The 21,959-nt window shown below is 48.8% G+C and overlaps 1 protein-coding gene across 4 annotated transcripts in view; it reads left to right on the forward strand.

Moving 5' to 3' along the window:
- The window catches only part of LOC134087781 (nuclear receptor coactivator 3-like), a 71,406-nt gene continuing 49,447 nt past the window's right edge, over positions 1–21,959 (forward strand). For all 4 annotated transcript variants that reach the window (XM_062541519.1, XM_062541518.1, XM_062541522.1 and 1 more), the window contains exon 1: positions 1–72. The gene's annotated coding sequence lies outside the window, so the exon portion shown is untranslated. The remainder of the gene's footprint in view (positions 73–21,959) is intronic.

Raw genomic sequence — 21,959 nt, forward strand, 5'->3', positions numbered from 1 at the left:
GCGGAAGATGGCGGAGAGTTAATAGTGGAGGAAAAAAGAAAATTGTGTGCTCGCAGGGATACGTTTAAATTGGTAAGTTTGCTACTCCCCTTGTTTTGCTAGTGTCTGACCTTAGCGCATCTCTGTCGGTGCACAACGTTATTGTGCCCGGCTTGATATGACGGAAATTCTCAGACTTCGTCCACCACAGATGTTCGCGTAGACTCCGAACCGCAACACAACCTAGTGCCGTGCATGCTGGTTTATTTTGAGGGTAAGAATGCATCATATATTCTGAATGCCTGTTTCTGAAACGAGGCTGAGTATATAGCACAAGTTATACATTATCGACTGAAAAACGATGTTTGTTGGAAATGAGAGCGATAGCCGTCTATTACAATGTGATATCCTATTCGATTAGCCTGAATTAAAACGTAAGCGACTGAAGTTTGTGGGAAGACCAAAGAAACTATTTGCACGAAATGTGCTTATTATTTATAAACCAAACGAATGATCTGCACGGTAATGTAGGAATGGCAGGTACTTAAAATACATGTCCTCCTACTTTATGTGGCAGCAGAGTTAGGATTTCATATAGCTCCCCTGTCTGAGAAGGCTATGCATGAAGGCGACTTGTGTAACAGTAGGACAGTGTCTGAGCAGCATTATACTGTATTAGCTATTTTTCATGTGCAGGTGAGTTTGATAGACTCGAACTAAAGACAACCTTGCGATTTTCGCTCATGCCCATTGGTGTGCTGGAACAATCATGCGGAAACAAATGTGCAGGCTTACATTTCAATTTGCCTTGGTATGAAAGTTACTTCGCCGTGGTTAGGCATGCACAGAACTGCAGGACAGAGTTGGTGCATTAAGTTATGTGTCCTATCATGCCATCGCTGTCTTTATAGCGTGATCTCTACAGATGATTATAACGGAATATAAATTAATATTTCTCCCTAATTTTCGATCTGCCAGTCTCACGATATCTAGGCTATCATTGGGGTCGTGTGGGAGTGGAAGGAGGGGTGTTGAGTCGCTGTAGGCTACACCATTCGGGCACGACCCCGTGAATAGCCTGCTACTCCACTGACAGTAGCCTACCGGAATCACCCAATATAGTATCGAGTTATCGTAAAGTTATCTTTATTCTAGAAAAAAACTATTTTTCCTTACACATCTAAAAAGCATATTACTTCAACGAAAGTTCAGTAACGATACAGCACTTTCACAGTTTTCTTTTTAACCTAGCGTACTCTAGTCGTAGAGCTAGTAGTCCTGTGAGCGACATTTAAACTGAGGGGGCGGGAGCGGTGGGAAGGAACCGAGCGTTGTGGAAATGGTAACAGGTTCCGACTCTGAGCAGCAAAACGGCTTCGCTTGTTGTCAGAAAAGGACCACCTACTGTAGCTTCATGTACAGAAGGTGACAATCTCCAAAACCGAAAGCACTTTTATAGCATGTTAATACAGCCTGAGCCTACCCACAAATGTAGTCTACCTCTGAGTCTTCGCCTGCTGTGGTGTGAGCCTAGATTTAAGATCTTCGTCGGGCCTACTCAAGGCATTTGAATCAGCATGTTATCCAACATTCTTTAGCAGTCATATTATGCTGATAACCCGGCCTGTCCTATTTTAGTATTTGGGCAACCTTTTGCCTGATAACCTTGTAATGAAATCGTCTGAATGCTGTTTTTATGCTACATGATTTGCTATAGTGAATCCCCAATAAGCAAAAGAAAGGACCCCATATAGAAATGATTCATGACCAGTTCATAGTTTATTTCCCCCCTCTAGTAGCACAGGATACGTATGCCACACATTGACTGTGCCAGTCAGGATAGGAGATAGCCGTGCATGCTGGTCAGGAGAGGTCAAGACTATGGGATTAGGATGAGTCACCAGTCCAGGCTGAGAATCTCCAACAAGAGTGTCAGGTGACTCTCCGGCCTCCTTAGTCTTAACCGGTTTACCTGGCCATTCTATAGGCTACTGTATGGGGTACTGGCCAGAGGTTAGGGACTGAAGGATAGGCATGTGTGTGTGATAATGTGAATAAAATGGAAGAGAAACACAGAGAAGGAAACTCAAACCTCTTTAGACAGGAGGGAGGGGCAGAGGCAGGCAGTGATCTCTCTGTTGTCATGTGCACAGCTGATATAGGCCATGTTGTTAGGGTGGCGGCCAACCAGGTGAGTCCTTATCATTAAGCCACGTGCCACTGCTGACCCAATCTTATCCACCTGTGGAGCGATGCCACTTTGATGGCTCTTTTAAAGCTTTATTATGCCAGCAATTTAGGCGTAGACTTCACCGGAGGACACCGCCCAGCAGGCCTCGCTCCCCTGTGCCGTCTTTTACTCTTCCGTGTACAGCGAGCAGCTAAGGGCAGCACTACACACTCCGTGAAGGCTGACCGCTGCCTGAACTAGCCTACAGGTTTATGGGTGTGTCTTTCTACTTTGACCCCTCACCGCTGGCCTACTCGCGCACACGCTGTTAGCGTGCTACCGTGGAGACATGCGATGCTGGGGTTGGCAATCTTTGTTTGGAAGACCGATGTATTATCAGTTCCAGGGGCACTGTCCTTGGGCTTGGCTCGTTTTTTTAATTTTTTTATTTTATGTGGAGCATCTCACGTGTTTTCCGCGTATGTGTGTGTCTCGCAAGCCAGCACACGTCAGTGAATCATTTCATGTTGGGTGATAAAAATGCACTTTGCGCTATTAGTAGGAAAAGTGATTTTGTGCAGTGTGGAACAAAAGGAGAAGTTGAGCTAGATGCAATCTTTCTCTCACGTCTCTAGTCATATGTGGGTGTGTAAACATTATGTGTGCGTGTGTGTGTTTTTTCAAGGATGGGGTGGTGAGGGTGTGTGAGGCAGTGTAGGAAACGTGATATATGTCTGCCGGCAAAAAAAGAGGAAGTGTGTGTTGGGCGGAACAAGCGTGCCAGTCGAGCCTACAGATTTACAGCTGCGTGTGTGTGTGTGTGTGTGTCTCCCTCACCCCTCTCCAAGGGCCGACACTCTCAATTAACATGGCTTTTTGCCCCCTTTCTCTCTCTACTACGTTCTCGGCCTGCCCCTTTTGCTTGTCCCGGTAGTGTGGAGGGCTCCTAAATCGTATGGGAGCAGGGTGGTCAGACAGCGTCATGCTGCCAGGGGCCTGTGGCCTGCGCTGTAGGGGACATCAGGATGAATGAATGAGGGGAGGGGGGAGGGGGGGGGTGGGTGGGCTGGTTGCTGTGGTGACAGTGATGCATCACGACTGTCACAAGCTAAGCGGCGGTAGAGGAGCGTGAGCTGCTTTGAGGGTGGGGGCGGGGAGGTGGTTGCCGGCTGGGTCAGGATGAGGGGGTCGACTGGGGTAGAGCTGGAGGCGTAGGGGTTTTAGCAGTGAAGCACCGTAGCAAGCGCCTCTGGCTGAGGTGAGGTGAGGGAGTGAGAGAGTGTGTGAGAGAGGGAGAGAAATTCACAGGAACTGGGTCTGGATAAAGCTGCATATACAGCAGGAATGCTGTTTGTTGGTATGCCTGTTGGTTTTTTCCCTCTCTTTTCCGCTCTTCCTCCCATTTCCTTCTTTTCCCAACTGCCCTTCCCTCCACCCCCCTGCCCACACTCCTGCTCTCTTGTGCCTCTTTCGGTTGCCTCTCGATTCTTTAATGCATCTCATGTTCTGTTGTCTCTCTCTCCACACTGTGCTCTCCCGCCCCCCCCGCCCCATGTTTATTTATTCTAACCTTAATATATTCAGCCTGGTCTCTGAAGAGCGGTTTCGGACATATATAGAAGGAGAGTATGGTGTGTGTGTGTGTGTGTGTGACTGTTGTGCCTCCCCATTGAACCCCTGATAGATGAGAACAGGAATCCCGTGTCCAGCCCCGTCCCCCTTTCTCAGGCCCAGGAGTTGTGGGAGGCTGATGGACCACAGCGAGAGCTTCTCAGTGTGTCCGTCCGTGCATATTGAAGATGAATTAATCTTTCAGCGTCACATTGGTTTCACATCTGAGGAGGAGCCGCAGAGAAAGACTCCATTCTTTAGGCCTCTCCCTCTTCTTCTACTTCTCTTTTCTCCTTTGTCCCCTTTCTCCTTCTCTCTCTGTGAGTCTCCTGGTGACTAGGAGGGAAGAGTAGGCTGCCTGGTGCTCTGAGCATGTTCACCACTGTATAGTCCAGAGGTTGTCAGCCTTATTTTGGGGTTAAGGCACACCAAAGACCAAGCCAAAATACCAAAGCACACCAGCTTATGGTTACTGTAAGGTATGTCACACACATTGTTAACTAGGCAATAACAGGAGTGTTTATTCTCATGCCCATATGTTCATCTATACAGTGTGTTCATGAGCTGAGCCCACAGTGATAGGCATATGCTCACATGATGTTGATTGCGCTTTTATCAATAAGCGTTGTGTCACTGATGCACTTGAAAATAGTTCTTGTTACCTTTTTCACGAACCTGTATAAAAGCACATTGGGTTCCACCAAGTTCCATGGCACACCTCACTTTGCTTCACGGCACACCAGTGTGCCTCGGCCAGCGAACCACTGGGCTAGGGTCTCTCCCAGGAAATAAACAAGCCATCCTGCATTTGTTATTGTGGACCCCTGGTGAAGTGGAAAACAAATCCATGTTACTTTATTGATGCTTAGTCGTGCTGACTCTTCCCATCATTTTGAATGAAAACGTTGTGTAGGGATTGAACAAAGCACATGTTGCAGAACTGCGTATCTATGTTTTTTTTCTTCTTCTGTATGAATTGTCTTGTTGAGGCAAGAAAATGTCCCTGCTAGCTGGTGTGCTTTTGTGTACTTGAAATGGCCTCTTGTGTGAAAGAAAACAAGAGTTAGCCTAGCAGAGAGAGAGAGAAAGAGAGACAAGAAAAAAGAGGGAAAAAAATAGTTGCACTGCCCTATGGCTAACGCAAGTTCTTTTTATCAGGCTCTTCCATCTCTGTCAGAACTTTGTCTCTTCTTAATTTTCTCATTGATGTTGGAATGAATGGCATCCCCCTGCCTTGTCCCGGGACCATGGGGTGGGTGCCTAAGAAACAAGAGATAGAGAGGAACCGATAGAGGGAAGATAAATTGCATCGGCTCGAAAGGGCTGTACCTCAACTCCACTCCAAAGGAAGTGGTGGACTCTCCACTGTTGTGATGGCTTTGCTCCAGGCTTCTCAAATAAGATATTTGTGGAGAGTGGCTTACTGCACGTGCTCCAGAGGTACCTCGCCCCTTCTTTCCCCTTCTGTTCTGTTATTGTCCACCATGTTTGTTGTCCATCTATCTCTGTCTTCTCTTGGCTGCTCTCGTCTGTCTGTCTCTCGTTGTTCTTTTTCTGTTCACTGTTTCTGTCTCACTCACTCACACACTCTTTCTCTCTCCCTCTCTCTCTCTGTGTTATTTGCCCTCACTGCCTCCACTCGCTGAATGTGAGACTCTTTTTTGTTTTTTGTTTTTTTTTGGAGTGTTAAACCTGACATGATCTGTTGATGGCATAAACACCACTGGCAGCCCCTGAGTGAGTAGTGATCCAGTGGGCAGAAAGAGGCAGACTAAGCCCAACAGGTTTTAAGTGCTAAACACAAGGCTCGGGCTCGGGCTCGGGCAAAGCCTTCCAGAGAGATCGCATTGTGTGGAGCGAGGCCAGAGGAAGAGTTCGGTGTGAGAGAGAATGAAAGTGTCGGATGATGGTTCAAGAGTCGAGAGGGGTGAAAATGTCATGCCATGCTGGCTCTCCCTCTCTCTCACTCTTTCTACCTCTCCACCCACTCTTTCTCTTCTAAACAAACAGCGCTGAGTTGTTTGTGAACTTGCTGTGTGTGTGAAAGCTAGATAGAGGGAGGGTGATGCTCTCACACACAGGCATCGAGCTACTGTAGCCATCTGACTGACCGCCCCCCCCCCCAACTCCTAAACTTCTCCACCAAGAATGGTTTCCAGATGGGCCACACAGTAAATTCATTTAGTGACATCCTGCCTAGACTTGGCAGCCTCTCCTCCAAGTTTAGGTAATTTGTGAAGTCTATATAATTGATGGAGTGATTCTGGCACTGTTAAAGATGTGTGCTTTTTGGGCTTCCTTCCTCCGTCAATAGACTCTGTAGAAAGTCTCGCTTAACCAACTGTCAGGTTGTAACTTGTTGTCACAGTGACACTACAGCTCTGCTATTGGGGTGGGGTGGGGTGGGGTGGCGGTAGCGGATTGTGGGCTGATTTCAGCTCATATCTTTGGCAGCGCTTCGGTTTGTGAGCAGGATATTAAAATTGTTATTTTCATGCAGCTCTGTATCCTCAGAGTCATGTGTCATCCTCCTGCTCAGCAGCCTCTATTGTGGATAAAAAAAAATGGAGAGGTATGAGATGAAGAAAAAGAAGAAGAAGAAGAAGATGATGATGAAGAGGAGAAAGAGAGGATATAAATTTGTTGTTGTTATTAACGTGGCAGCTCTTGCTACAAATGATAGGAGTGTGTGTGTTGCATCCAGCTGTTACTGGTTGTGAGAAGCGGCGTTGCCGTGGCAACAGAGTCCCGCACGCTGCCTGGCTCTCAAGGTCGTTTCATTCCTGTAACACGCTGAAACTGTTCCATGCTCCCTCTCCACTAGTGCACACAGAGAGGAACACAGACACACACACTACACACTACACTCTCTCTCTCTCTCTCTCTCTCTCTCTCTCTCTCTTTCTTTCTCTCTCTCTCTACCTCTCTCTCAATATATATGGACAGGAAGGAAGAGGAAGAGGGAGAGGGAGAAGGGGTGTGTGGCAAAGAGGACACACTTCAAAGTGATGACCAGCCCTCAAGCAGTTTTGTCCAGAGAATATGAATCGCAGCATGTACCCCCTTCCACCCCCCCTCCTACACACACACACACACACACGCACACACACACGCACACACACACACACACAATACCACCCCCGCCCCTTCCTCAATTAGGAAACAAACAAAAGGAACCTATGGCCTTCAGAGCCCACAGGTTCTTATGCTAGCTGATGAAATATTTAACCGGTTCGAGGGAGAAATGTATCCCTGGTAGCCCAGTGATAGGTGTGTGTGTGTGTGTGTGTGTTTGTGTGTTTGTTTTGGTGCGTGGTTTGTGATGGAGGAGGGGGTACCAGACAGCCTGCCTTTTCTCAGGTACACCAGGGAAGCAGCCGCAGCTCTTCTCGCTCTCTTCCTTTGTTTACTTGTTTATTTATTTATTTGTGTGTTTACCTTTGTGCCTCCACTCTCCTAACCAGCCTTTTCCCTCCAGAGAGGGGAGGAAGTGTGTATCACATCACATAGCCTGATCTTCCTCCACATCCTCCTCTTCGGCTTTTTTTTTTTTGCACTTTGGATTGGTCATGCTTAACACAATCAAAGTGAAAGAAGGCCTCAGTACAGGCCACTCATTGGTGTGTGTGTGTGTGTGTGTGTGTGTGTGTGTGTGTGTGTGTGTGTATGATGGCGATGGCGTGCCCATGTGTGGTTTGTTAATGGTGTCACCGCCTCCTGTGCAGCCCCTGGGGACGTCACGGTTTCCTGTCAGTTTCTCGTCTGTGTGTGGGGGAGTTTATAAAGTTGCACCCGAGTGAGCTAAATATGTGTTGTGTGTGTGTGTGTGTGTGTGTGTGTGTTTGTGTGTGTGTGTGTGTGTGTGTGTCTGTACCCCTCCACCCTCTCTCTCTGTGTACGTGAGTGTGTATTTTGAGGCACTGTATGTTTGTGAGAATAGGCTCTCTGTGTCGTCATATGCTTGCGGTGTGTGTGTGTGTGTGTGTGTGTTTGTGAGAAGAGGGTAGCTGTGTGTTTTCATGCTTTTTTCCATTGTAAAAGAGAAGGAGAGTCTCATGGATGGGCTTTAAGAGCACTCCCCTCCACAAGCGCAGCCCTTCTTTCTCTCTCTCTCTCTCTCTCTCGCTCTCTCTCCCCGTGTCTCTCTCTGTCTCTCTCTCTCTCCTCCAAACGGACTGGATTGGCGGTAAATGTTAACAGATGCAGCCTGACAAGCAATTGGCCTCAACTCTGTCTGAACCTTGCTGCTGTTATATGACCACCTTGCCCCCCACCCCACACCCCACCCCAAGTATATTCCCCCACCCTCTTCAGACACACACACACACACACACACACACACAGGCACAGACACACACACACACACACACACACACACACACACACACACACACACACACACACACACCTATACACAGTCCCCTCCTCTTGTTACTCTGTGGTCTGTGTTGTCTAGTTTTACCGATCAGACTGAGGACCCCTCTGCTCGGCTCTGCTCTGCTCTGCTCTGCTCGGCTCTGCTCTGCTCTGCTCTGCTCTGCTCGGCTCTGTTGGTTTTAGTTGCCCACCCGTGCGTGACCCTCTCCGGGTGACTTTGGGGGGGGGGAGCGTTGCATGAGTTGGTCTCTGGATTTGCTTCCTGTTATCATTGTGACACCACTCTCCTCTTGCCAAACCTACACGCTCAATATTAGCGCTAGAAAATGACCAAAGTGGTTGGGTCATGGCCATAGCCTTTGGCTGCACATACCACCATGAGAGAGGGGGTTCAGTATGGCTGTGCATGTGGCTGTTCTCTCATTTCCATCTTGCGGCTTGAGAACACCATGGAATGTTGTTTTGTTTCACAGAGAGGCCAGCGAGACCTCTTGGAGGGATAAAGATGTGATTTTGGTCACCTGGAATCAGTGAGGTGGAGAAGGGGAAGGTGAAACCATGGCCAAGGCTTTCAGGTTTGGTGCTGTGGAATTGAGGAGGGTGTTGGGTATGACTCTCTTCAGACGGACCATGCTGGCCCGCGGTTCAGGATCGGAATCTGGCCCACAGGTACACAAGGCAGAGAACTCTCCGTTGTGTACCACCATTGTCACCATTTCACCACTGAGACAATGGAAACAGAGCAGAATCCTGCTCAGTCAAATGACAGCACCTGAAGCACAAAATTCTGACATTGAGACATTGATAAAATGCTTACGGACTAAACCCCTACCAACACCCCCCCAGATGTTTCTCACTCTAACGGCTGTGGGGTCAAAGTGGCCAGTCATTGGCAGTGCCCAGTGGTGCTGTGAGGTCATGCTTGCTCTTGCTGTAAAAGCACAGTCCAGTTGAATCTAGTTATTTTCAAATTACTCGCTCCCCTTAGTAATTTAGTCAAGTAATTGAAAGCTTTAAACCCCGAAGCGGTGGACTCTTGATTCATGGTTCAACTCAACTCAGTTTGTGCTTGAACACTTAAGCTTAGCTCTTAGGCTGTGGCACAGGCTACACACATTTGTCAGATCGGTTGATGGCTTGGCATGAAAAACTGTTTCAGCCGGCGTTCGACCGGTGATCACTTTAAAGGGCCCTTAGAGAAGCCTGTGTGTAGTCATGGTATTGGTAAACTCAGGTTGACCTCAATGATGGCGGTAAATACAGTGACAGCAAATGTTTGTTTCTTAACTTTTCCAAGACTTAACTTTGATATTACAGCAGCTTATTCAGAAAAAGATTTTCTTTCTTTCTCTAGTTGCACGGTCACACAGACACAGGGGCGCACACACACACCATTTGTTTTATTTCCTCTGTGACAGGGTGTTTGCTCTCAGGCTGGACTGTAGGTCCAGACATCACAGTGCTGTGAGTAACACATCAGGGTGCTGCAGTGCAGCCCGTCCCTGTCCACTGCACTCAGCTGCCTTCCATCAGCACTGGCTGGGGATTGCAGCATATGATGGGATGTCCCTCTCTGTCTTGGCTTTCTGTAGGACTCCCTCTAGTCTACGCTGATGTTTCAGCACTTGCTCACCACTTGCCCTCCCTCCACTTAACCTGTTTCACATCCCTCGAATATTCCTAGTTCTCTCTCTTTCTTTCTCGCTCTCCCCATCCTCTCTGTCTCCCTCTCTCACTACTTACCTGTTTAACATCCCTTTAAAACCCCTAGTCCTTGGCGTAGCCACCACTCACTCTCACTCACTCTCACTCACTCTTTCTCTCTCACACACACACTCACTCTCTCCAGTGGGCACCTTGTTGGAAAAGAAGAGTGTTTTTCTCTCTCTTCTCTCTCCTCTCTCTCTCCCTCTCTCTCTCCTCTCTCTCTCTCTCTCTCTCTCTATACTCGTCCCACGGCGCCACACGTCACCAGGGCTGAGGTGAGATTAACCCCGAGTGCTCACACGCTCCCCCGGCGCTATAAATAGAGGCCTTTCCTTTCCTGGGTTTGGCAGCGCGTTTGGACACAAGTCTAAAAGAAAACAACAACAACATGATAAAGATAAAAAAAAGGACACAAGTTCCATCAATAATTCAAGCGAGGAGCTCCGCTTCAGGTGTGTTCTGAACTTTTGGACTCTACCAGGAAGAGGACTGCTACGAGCAAGCTCCACCCAAACTGCAGAGCTAGGCCTATGCACACAGGGTCTGTTGAGGGAGCCTCTTTGGGTGGTGGGGAGAGGAGAGGAACTCAATCTGTAGTGCACAGGATAATCCCGCAAATTATGATTGTCTGGCTTACATTGTTGAGGGCTAGCCTATATCAGCAGGGCAGTATAGTCCAGTCCAATCTACGATACATTAGGATGTACACTTGACTGATAAAGAGGAACTACTTTTTGGTAGGTCTGTGTCTTGGGAAAACACCTGCTGTGGCGGGGGCCACACGGCCTGTTGTGGAACTACCCACAAGTAATTTATAAATGGAGCAGTTCCCCCTGAATGCAGATTAAAGTGTGTGGCCTGCCTGAAAAAAGGTTCTTGGCTACATTGAATAAATATGTTTTGAGGAAGTGCATATGTAGACTTGATCAACATCATTCATGTGAGGCAAGATTACAACAGACTTTTTCCTGAAGCGTCGCTTGCTTCTTTACGCATGTGGGTGGGTGGGTGTGTATGTGGGTGGTAGATTGAGATGCAACTGAGTGGAATCACGTTCGCTGCCATTCTCTGCCCTTCTCAGCCATTTAGTGCTTGTGACTCTAACCCAGCCATTACAGCTCTCTGTCCTTTCAAAGGCTGTGACATTGCCCCTTGTGTTTGGTCGTTGTCGCAGTTGTCACAGTAACATTGCAGGTCGTCTGGACGGGGGGGTTTATGGCCAAAGGAAATTGGGCAGCGGTGGTTGAGAGCCCCCCCCCCCCCCACTTTGTTTTTTGGGTGTTGAGATGGACAGAAAGGGCCCCCCGATCACAAACCAACCCCACTGGTGAGGTAATTAAACTTAACCCCTCCTTACACACACACGCACACACACACACACACACACACACACACACACACACTTGGGCTTCCTGTTTGGGTTGTTACCCTCAGCTAGAATAAAAGGACATTTGGGCAATTTATGACCAAGACATCCTCTGCTTGGCCTTCTAAGGCGGCAGCCTCTAAATGAGCGCAGACGCCTCCCCTCTGCAGCCTTGCTGTGTAGCGTACTGTAGTAGGGCCTGTGAGATGCCTCCCCTCTGCAGCCTTGCCGTGTAGCGTAGTAGGGCCTTCTAAGGCGGCAGCCTCTAAATGAGCACAGACGCCTCCCCTCTGCAGCCTTGCTGTGTAGCATAGTGTAGTAGGGCCTGTGAGTAGGCAGCCTCTAAATGAGCACAGACGCCTCCCCTCTGCAGCCTTGCTGTGTAGCGTACTGTAGTAGGGCCTGTGAGTAGACAGCCTCTAAATGAGCACAGACGCCTCCCCTCTGCAGCCTTGCTGTGTAGCGTACTGTAGTAGGGCCTGTGAGTGGGCCGTGTCTGTGGCGCTGGAGCTGGTTGCTGTTGCACTTCCTCATTAGCGTGGTCATGCACTTGGGCCTGTGTGGATAATTCAATCACTCTGCACTTGTTCTTTAAACTTGCTCGCCATCTGTTGCTGCCATCAAAGGCCTCCATGTGGCTTTGTTGTTTGGCTAGCTGTGCTCGGTTTTTTTTTTCTTCTTTGGCTTTTTCTTTCTCGTTTTGTTTGTTTCATTTGCATTTCTCTTCCTCTGTTTTTCTTTTCAATAAAACGCTTCGTCACGTGTGCCGGACAACAACGGCTGAAAACATCAACATCATCATCAACAACAACAACAACAACAACGGCTAATAACAAAAACAACAACAAAAACAAAGAACAGGGTGTTGGTTGGGAGCCCCGCTGAGGCTCCGGCCCTGTTAGCTTTTGTTGGGAGCGGCCCGGCCCGTGAGCGAGCGAGCTAGCGAGCGCGTTAAATAGTTTAAGCCTTATTCTCGCTGACGGAACAAAGCCGGCGAGCTGACTGGTGGGGTAAGTGACACGATGGCGCTAATTTTCCACCAGCGTTCCATGCCGTAATCTGGTCGCTGGCAGAGCAGAGTGGAAAGGAGGAGGTGGTGGAGGAGGAAGAGGAGGAGGAGGAGGAGGAGGTGGTGGTGATGGTGGTGGTGGTGGTGGTGGAGGGGAGAGGTGGGGGCACAGAGTGTTGGACAGCAGGGTCAGAAAAGCGGGAAGGTGGAACAAAAGGGGTGGGGTGGTGGGGGAGGGTGTGATGAGAGAGAGAGTGAGAAAGAGAAAGAGAGAGAGAGAGAACAGAAGAGGGGTAAAAAGGGGTAAAGGGGGTGATGCAGTTGACATTGTTAAAATTGAACTGTTCTTCACCAGGCAATTAACTTTGTAACCTAAGCCCTTATTGAAACCGGACTCTGTGGAGTTAAAGGGCCTGCAGCACCAACTCGCCGCCCACCCCTCACTGGGCTGAGGTGCTAAAGAGCCCAAGACTTTGATGATCGCAGGAAGGGGTGTCTGTGAAGGGCACTTAATGCAGCTCATTGATTCAGACTATTATTTTCCCCCTATTGTAATGGTTTGTGCTCCACTGTGCTGGTATCCAGAGTGTGTGTGGGCAGCTGTAGTTGAAGTCCTTGTAGGTTAAATGTTTTTTATTATTATTATTATTTGGATTTGGACAATTCCAGTTGCAGAGTGAACTTCCTTGACAAAGCATCAACAGTCGATAAAATGAGCTGAAAAACTTTGAATAAAGTCTTGCTAACTTCACTTTAGTGGCTCATCGCAAAAGCAGTCAAGTTTGTTTCCTCCAATTTGGCGCCTGTGTGGAAATGGCAGAACCCTCAGTGGATTGATGGGCTTTGGACAGGAAATGATCTCATCACATTCTGGAACTTTTGGGGTCTCCCGAGAGCGGCAGCAGGGTGTTGAGGGGGGCAACCTTCTCTCACTTTGAATGACGGGCACTTCTTGGTGACCCCACCACCACTTCCCTCTCATGGAAAAGCTGTACCACACCCTGCATTCCTTTACACACACACACACACACACACACACACACACATAAACACCCACTCACCAACCGCATGGAACCTCAACCAAAGGGCAACTGACAGTGTTCTCTCCTTGAATTAGATGTGGTGACCGAGGCCTTTATCAAGTATCGATTAGAACACCACAATCATATGTACTGTAGGTCAGTAAGTATTTTGTCCAGCATTCCTGTTAAGGACTACCTGATTGCAAGTTGACATGATTGTGCTGCTTGACGTATAGTCTAATCTAAGTCCTTGATTGCGCAGCCTCGCGTCTTGTGTGTCGAGTCCAAGCCGCATCATGTCCCATACTCACTCTCTGACGTGGGAACTGGGCTTGTTTGGATGCTCTGGGTTAACCATTAACTTGGCTGTCAATGGCTAAGAAGGGGTTCTGTTTTGTTGTTGAATTCCATAGCGTGGGAGGCCAGTTGGTTGTAAAAAAAAAACGGTGGTCATTGAGCTTGGCTTGGCGTACGAGGAGGCAAGGTCAGGAATTTGGGGATTTGTGTAAATGAGACGAAGCAAGTCAGAGGATGGGACAAGCCATGTAGGAGACCACAGTCAGCAGGGTGAAGAGTACATCAAAGCTAGAGAGAACGAGAGACTGGAGGAGGAGAGAAAAGAAAGTGTGTGTGGGAGAGGAGGAGAGATGAAGAGTGATGAAGAGAAAGGTCACAGTAAATGTGTTGTGAGGAGAAAACAGTGACATGCTGAAAACCTGATGTAGGTGAGCATCCTCCACATCACTCTGCCAGGTCACCATCACATCCTCCGCATGACTAAAACCGAAAATACACCCCCCACCCCCCTACACACACACACACACACACACACACACGAACGATAGATGTTCACAGGAGCTCATGTTTGTGTTCGGGGATTTTTTTTAAAAAAGAGAACATGTACACAGATGAATGGAAGCCAGTGCCGATCCCTAGGGGAGCACTGTGAGCTGTAATTAAATATCCAAATCTTTAGATAAGGAGGGGTGGAGAGGAACCAACCAACCGACCCTCCCTCTCTCTCTGCCTGCCTGCCTGCCTGCCTGCCTGCCTGCCTGCCTGCCTGCCTGCCTGCCTGCCTGCCTGCCTGCCTGCCTGCCTGCCTGCCTGCCTGCCTGCCTGCCTGCCTGCCTGCCTGCCTGCCTGCCTGCCTGCCTGCCTGCCTCTCCTCCCCGCCCCCCTCCCATCCCCCCTCCCATCCCCTCGTATCCATCCCATCCACGCGAGGCTGGATACCGTGGCAACCCCGGCTGGCTGGCGTGCCCAGGCTGTGCAGTAGTGCTGTGGCTGCTGGCTCCGTTCTAATCGATGATTAATCATTCACAACCCCCACCCCTTAGCCAGTGCTCACCGTACTGATAGCTCTCTGTCTCTAGCCTGTCTGCAGAGGCAGCAGTGCACCGATAGTGTGTGTGTGTGTGTATGTGTGTGTGTCTGTGTGTGTGTGTGTGTGGACTGGATATCGTGTGCGTGTGTGTGTGTGTGTGTGCGTGTGTGTGTGTGTGTGTTGACTGGATATCATTAGCCAGTGTGCATATTTCATAGAGGAAACATGTAAGCAGGATGCGTGTGCGTCGTGCTGCTCCGCTCTCCACTCCTGGGGATTGCTGCTCAGATGCAGAGGACCTCCCTCCTGCAAATTAGCCAATTACTCCACATATAGGAGACCAGACCAAACAAGCCTGCTTGTAGATGAACAACAGTTTCCCTTTTTTTGTGCCAGTCGCGTTCTCTCTCCCCAAACTCGCTTTTAAATTCAAGCACTGAAACAATAGCAACCACTTGGCGTGTGTAATGGAGAAGGGGAATAGATAGAGAGGGGGGGGAGAGAGAGAGAGAGATTGAGGGGGAGGAAAAGAGAAAAGGTAATGAATGTAAAGGAGTGTTTAAGAAGAGGCGAAGCTTTGGAGTAGAGGACACGCAGATCTTCCCACTGTTTGAGTGGGTTAAAGTTCGCCAGCAGCCCATGCTGCGCTCTGATTGGCTGAGGAAAGGTGAAATTAAAACCACGGTAAACTTTTGACCCCATGCGAGGAAGGAGGAGCAGAGCAGAAACGCCCATCGCTTCTCTCTCACATACACACACACACACACACACACGCTCGCACACACACACACACACACGCTTGCTCGCTTGCTCGCTTTCTCTCTCTCACGCGCCCGTTCGCTCGCGCTCTTCCTCGCTCACTCGCTCACTCTCCTCCTCACTCACTCGCTTGCTTGTTCTCTCTCTCTTCCCCTTGTTCTCTCTCTCTCTCTCTCCCTCCCTCTCTCTCCTGTTCTCTGTCTCTCACATGCTCTCTCTCCTTCTGTCTGTCGTCCTCTCTGTCTTGCGCATGCTCTCTCCGTCTCTCTCTCTCTCTTTACTCTGCTGAATGCGTGTGACACAGCATGCAGACAGACGCACGAGAGAGAGAGGGAGAGGGAGATCAGGAGAGCCAATGTGAGAAAGAGATAGAGAAAGAGAGGGAGAGAGAGCAGGAGAGAAAGAGAGGGAGAGAGAGCAGGAGAGGGAGATCAGGAGAGCCAGCGAGAGAGAGGGAGAGAGAAGGAAAAGGGGGAGGGGGAGCGAAAGAGGAGCCAGCAGGAGAGGGGGTGGGTAGGGAGAAACGGAGAGGGGAGGGAAGGAGAGCTGAGAGAGGGAGAAGGAGAGAGAGAGAGGCTGATGCGAAGAATGTTAGTGCCCCCCCCCCCTTCCTCCTTTAAATCCAGGCGCCGCAATTATTCTCCCTGCTCCTTATTTAAAAACAGGAGCCGAAATAAATGTGTAATAGCATTTAGAGGTCGGGCCTCCTCCGAGCACACGGGCAGAGTGGAGGGAGGGAGAGAGGGGTGGAATATTTTTATTCCTTCTCTTTTTTTGTTCCTCTAATGTTGCCTTTCATTACTGATCAAACGGTTCGTGGGGCCTGGAGTCTGCCTCTAACAAGAGCTCCCCAAGTTAACTAGGAGGGCCGTCCTCTCCTCTTTCCTCTCCCCCCTCAATCGGTACCTCTCTCTGCCTCCCTCCCTCCCTCTCATTCTCTCTCTCGCCCTCACTACCTTCCTCCCTCTCTCTCTCTCTCTCTCTCTCTCTCTCTCTCTCGCACTCTTTCTCTCTCTCTCTCTCCCTCCCTTTGCCTGGCTTTGATTGCAGACCCAGGAAGCGGAGCAGAGGGATACTTTATTGTCTGCTGTTGGCGTCTCTGTCTCGGGCTGTGCTAATTGTTTTGGAGGCGTCGGTTTCTCCTCCTCCCGTGGATGGAGAGGCTCCTGAGCTGCACATGAAAGGCTCCCCGTTTGCATAATATTACGCCACTCCGAACCCAGACGGCTCTATTAGCTACCCGCCGATGCCCAACGCCACTCTGCTCTGCGCTGCTCGCCGTCAACTATCTGACGCAGATCACTGCTGTGTTTGTGTGTGTGTGTTTGTGTGCGCGCGCCTGTGTTTTTTGTGTATTAATGCGATTGATCTAATCCCATTTTGTTGGGGGAGGATTTATCCCATACTAGTGGAAGATTGTTTTAATGGTGCATATTGCTCCTAGTCGTGGATAGAATCGAGGAGGAGGAGGAGGAAGAGGGGGAGGGGGAGGGGGAGGGGGGGAGTAGTGAGGGACTCTGGAGGTATATCTGCCGCGAGGAGGATGGCGAGATCTGAGTGAAGGTAGAGAGAGAGGGATGCAGGGAGAGAGATGTGGAGGTGTATCTGTTTTGAGTGGGGGTGGGATGGCAGTGTGGTGACCCTGGGGCAGGCTTTGTGCAGAGGCTGTGGCCCTGTAGGAATCAGAGAGAGAGAGAGAGAGAGAGAAAACAAGTGATGATTGGAGGTGATAGCCAAGGAGGACAGGCAAGGAGAGGAAGAGAAACGAGAGCGAGAGTGTGAGAGAGAGGGGGACGAAAAGGGGAACGAGGGGGAAGAAAGGAAAGAGAGAGAGAGAGAGAGAGAGAGAGAGAGGGAGGGTGAAATGGGGAGGTTGAAGGACAGAGAAATGCTGAAATGAGGACTACGAGGGAAGGAGAGATATAGAGGAGAGGAGAAGAGGGAAGAGGGGAAAGGAGGGAGATAAGGAGATGCAATCCTACCAATCTCTCTCCCTCTGTTTTTCTTCCCTCTCTTCATCCATCTCCTCTTTGCCCTCTCTCTCTCTTCTCTCTCTCTCTCTCTCTTTTGTTCCACATTCACCTTTCCCTCCTTCCCTGCCCTCTCCCTCATACTGTTTCTATCACCTTTCCCACACTTTCCCTTCTCCCCTCTCTCTCTATCTCTCTCTTTCTCTCACCTCTCTTCTCCCTCCATCTCCCTCCTTCTGTCCTTCTCTCTTTCTCACCTTTTCTCTCTCTCTCCCCATCTTTCTCTTTCCTCCCATCCTCGCTGTGTGGCTCTCAGTAGGCACCATATGGCCTCATAATGTATGGATTTCGCATTCTCTCTCTCTCTCTCTTTCTCTCTTTCTCTCTGTTCAAACATTTCTCCTCTCCAATCCAATCAGCTGGCCCTTAGGAGACGGCCCATTAGATAAGGAGCGTATAGCCCGGCTGCTGAGCCCTGATGGCCTCACACACAGATTGATAGGGTACAACCAGAGATGCTTCTGAGGACGCCCGACCCCGTCTGTGTCCGTCCCTGTTGTCCGTCCCTGTTGTCCGTCTCGGTCTCTCTCCGCTTCTCTTGCCCTGCCGTCCTTTTGGTTTACAATATTTAGCGTTGTCATTTATTTATTTGTGTTTTGTTAAGTTGTTTTTTTTTCTCTCTCTGTCTCTCTACCATTCTTTTTCTTCTCTGCTTTTTTTTGTCTCCGGCTAGCCTGGTCTTTGCTCATAGATTGTTAATATGTGGCTGGGTTGAGGAGAGAGACAGAGAGAGGGAAAGAGATGAGAGCGAAAGAGAGAAAGAAAGGGAGAGAGAGAGAGATATATATAGAGAGAGAGAGAGAGATGAGGGGCAAACATGTGATGCCTGAAAAAGAGAGTGTGTGTGTTTTCTTTTTGTTAACCTCTTTTCTTTGTTGTGGTCCCTTTTGGCTGTATAGGTGTGCCTGTGTGTGTGTATGTGCGTATGTTTGTTTGTGTATGTGTGCGCGCGTGTTGCCATGCAGTTTGCTGTCGCCGCTGTGTGAGCCTTTTGTGTGTGGGAATGATGGATGATGGGCAGGGAGTAAATGTGATTTGGATGCTCCACCAGGAGTTTGTGTGTGTGTGTGTGTGTGTGCGCTCAGGCTGGTGAGTATGTGTGTATGTTCAAGCACGCATGCGTGCTCATATATGTGTGTTCTATGGTTCTGTTTCTCTCCCCCTCTCGCTCTCGCTCTCTCTCTCTCTCTTTCTCTGTGAGTGTGTGTATGTGTGTGATGGATGTTCTGTTTGTGTGAGGGCTTGATTTGAATACCTCATTTCTCTGATGTACTTTGAATGTATACCTTGATGTTTGTTTGGTGTATGTGTGTATGCGTGTGTGTGCGTGTGTGTTTGCGTTTGTGTGTTTTGCTGGTCTCTGCTCTTCTTTGGACAGCCAAATCTTAAAATATGCATTTCTTTATTCAGTTTTTTCTCTTCTCTTCTCTTTTCCTCTACTCTGCAGTTTTTCCTTTGACTTGCGTTGAAAAAAACAACAACAACAGAATAGCGTTGCTTCATGAATCTCAGAAGAAGGTGATTCTGCTCTCTGACTGTCACCAGGGAAAAAGGAGTGGAGAGTGGGAGGGAGGGAGGGAGGGAAGGAGGGAGGAGAGAGGGGGAGTGCATGCTATCTCTCCCTCTCCATTCTTTTCTTTTCCATCACTGACTTTCTTTCTTTGGTTCTTTCTTCTTCTTTCTGTTTTTCTCTTTTTTTTTCTTTTTTCCTTTCTCCCTCTTGATCAGTGATTTTCTTTCTTTCTGTCTTTCTTTGTCTTTCCTTCTTTCTCCCTCTCCTTTTCTTCCTCCTCTACCTGTCTTTCAGCCTTTTTTCATTCTCCCTCTCTCTTTTCTTCTTTTCCCCTCCTCTTTCACTCATTCTCTCTCTTTCACTCACGTCCACCTCTCCTTTTCCCTCCGTCTTCCTCCCTCTAGTTCTCTTAGCGCAGCCGTCGTGATCTGCATACGTCCCTCGTACGTCCACGAACACACAGGCCTGTCCAGCTGAAGGGCTTTCGCACTCAAATGAACACTTTGAGCTGAATAACAGCAGCAATAACAGCCACAATGGCGTCTACAACTCCAGCCGGCCCAGCACCCCGAGCAGTCCTAACGAATCGCAACTGTATGCAGACACTAACAGCAACAGTAATAACACTTGTAAGGCTAACTGGAATGGCGTTGATGGCACTAATGCCAAGAGCAGCGCTAGCTTTGATGGAGTGTCCAGACAGTCACGGTTCGCATGGGGAAACGGCCATGTGCTTGGATGGTGGCGTTGTGTCAGGACTGAGTATTGACCGCTCACCTCACAAAGTGTTACCTGTGGCAACAGCACACTGCTGTCACGCATTTCGCTTAATATTTCAGGTCCTCCTTGGTCAGTTTCTGGTGCTGTTTCTTTCTTTCCGTCTTTCTGTTTTTCTTTCGGTTTCTCTTCTCTTTTTCTCTCATGTTTGTTTATCTCGCCAAGCTCCCAACTTCCTGTTTGCGTGACTCTTTCTTCCAAAACTATTTTGTCTCCTTTTCCTCTCTCTCTCTCTCTCTCTCTCTCTCTCTCTCTCTCTCTCTCTCTGTGTGTGTCTCTTTCTCTCTCTCTCTCTGTCTCTCTCTGAGGCCTTGTGTTCTCTTGCGGTCTGCAGTGTGCTCTGTGGCCTGATAGTGGTCAGTGGTGCATGTAGGAGTCTAAGCCGCTCTGACACAGATGCACCCAGCTCCCCGTCACCTCCCAAATCCATCCATCTTTCTCACGCTCACTCTGTCTCCCTCCCTCATTCTCTCCATCTCAAAATCCCCCCTCTCTCTCTCTCTCTCTCTCTCTCTCTCTCTCTCTCTCTCTCTCTCTCTCTCTCTCTCTCATCCTTGTTTTCTCCTTTTTCTCCTATTATCTTTGTCTCTCTTCATCTGTGTTAGCGTGTGAGTAGCTCTTCTCTATCCTTATTGACTCTGCGACACATTACCCAGAGAATGATGGCCGTCATTAGAAACAGCGCCTCGTGGTGGGATGGCCGCTAACAGGGCACCTTCAGTCTGGCCATATGGCAGGTATCATTCACGCCCCGTTGTGTTTTTTTTGAGCCGTGATGAAATGCACAAAGAAAGGATGTGAGAGAAAAAAACTGAAAAAAAGATGGAGGAAGGGAGGGAGAGAGAGTGATAGGGAGATTGTGTGGTCTGTGCCAGGCCACTGGTGCAGATTGGAAGCAGATGCGAAGTCACACTGAAGGACGGTCCCTGAGACTGAGGAGGGACACACACACACACACACACACACACACACACACACACACACACACACACACACACACACACACACACACACACACACACACACACACACACACACACACACACACACACACACACACACACACAATGTCAGATAACACTCCAAACACAGCGGCAGCAGCAACAGCAGCACATTGCCGGCTTTTCTGTCTGACTGGCCTTTTGTTAACACAGCGAAGTCAGATTCAGAAATCCATGGCCATGTTGGGGACGAAGGCATAGATGGTTGTTTTTTGTTGTTACATTTTGTAGTTTGCTTATACAGGCTTATACATATTTTATAATGGGCAGCTTTTTAGACACCATCATTTGAATGTTGCTGTTGACATTTTTATGAAACTGTGAGCTGTGCTACATTCACCATAGTTTTTTTTAGATTAAAATGCATCAATTTGTCCATGCCCATGATCTGACTTTTTAGCTAGCTAGTGCAATTATGATGTTTGTTCCCACCGGGTTTTAACTTTTTTGAGAAAGAATACCAAGCCGAAGCCACTGCATCTGCGGCCCATATTAAAACATGCCTATGCTTTTGAAACTCATTAATGATTCAGCCCGTGTTTATGTTTGCTCCCAGTAGCATTGGCTAAATACATGGCTATGTCAGTTTAGCTTAACCCACATTTGCACCATACCTTCCAGCACAGTTCTCTCTGCTTACCCCTTGGAGAGCTTGACTTCGATGGTGGATCACTGGCTGTTCTGGGAACAGCCCCCCCCCCCAAGCCCAATGTTGTATCTTGTTAGAAGGGATCTAGATAGGAAGCGTTATATTTACGTCGAGGCCTATTTGTGGCAGATTGTTTACTTTCTATTCAAACTGGCTTACAGGTTCAGTTCAGTTTTGGCTGCAATAGAGCAGACAGCCAATTAAGGAGAAAAGAATTGAAAGAAGTGTCGTGCGCCAGATAGCGGTGATGAATTGCTCAAGATGTTTCAGGAGCTGAAAAGCGAGACAAAATGAGCAAGTGGGGTGTGCCCAGATACTTTTATTCAGGGTTAGGGCCCGACTGAGAGTGTGTCAGCTTTGTAAATGACCTGGCCAGAGTCATCAGCTGTTTTTTTTCAGCTGTTAAAGCCTGATCGGCTAGCACTGTGAGAACATGGAAGACATGAGTCTGGAGTCTGGAGTGGAGCTTCTGCCTCTCGCTGCACAGCAACAGGGCGAGTGGAGGAGAGTGAGACGAGGTGGAGGAGAGTGAGACGAGGTGGAGGAGAGTGAGACGAGGTGGAGAAGTGACGTGTGACATGTGGCTGTTTGGCTGATTGAAAGACCAGGGGTGCCACCACCACATTTCGGAATTGTCCCAAAGACGTTTGACGACGCAGGCT

The sequence above is a fragment of the Sardina pilchardus genome, chromosome 7 (assembly GCF_963854185.1).
Source record: "Sardina pilchardus chromosome 7, fSarPil1.1, whole genome shotgun sequence".
Classification (NCBI taxonomy): Eukaryota; Metazoa; Chordata; class Actinopteri; order Clupeiformes; family Clupeidae; genus Sardina; species Sardina pilchardus.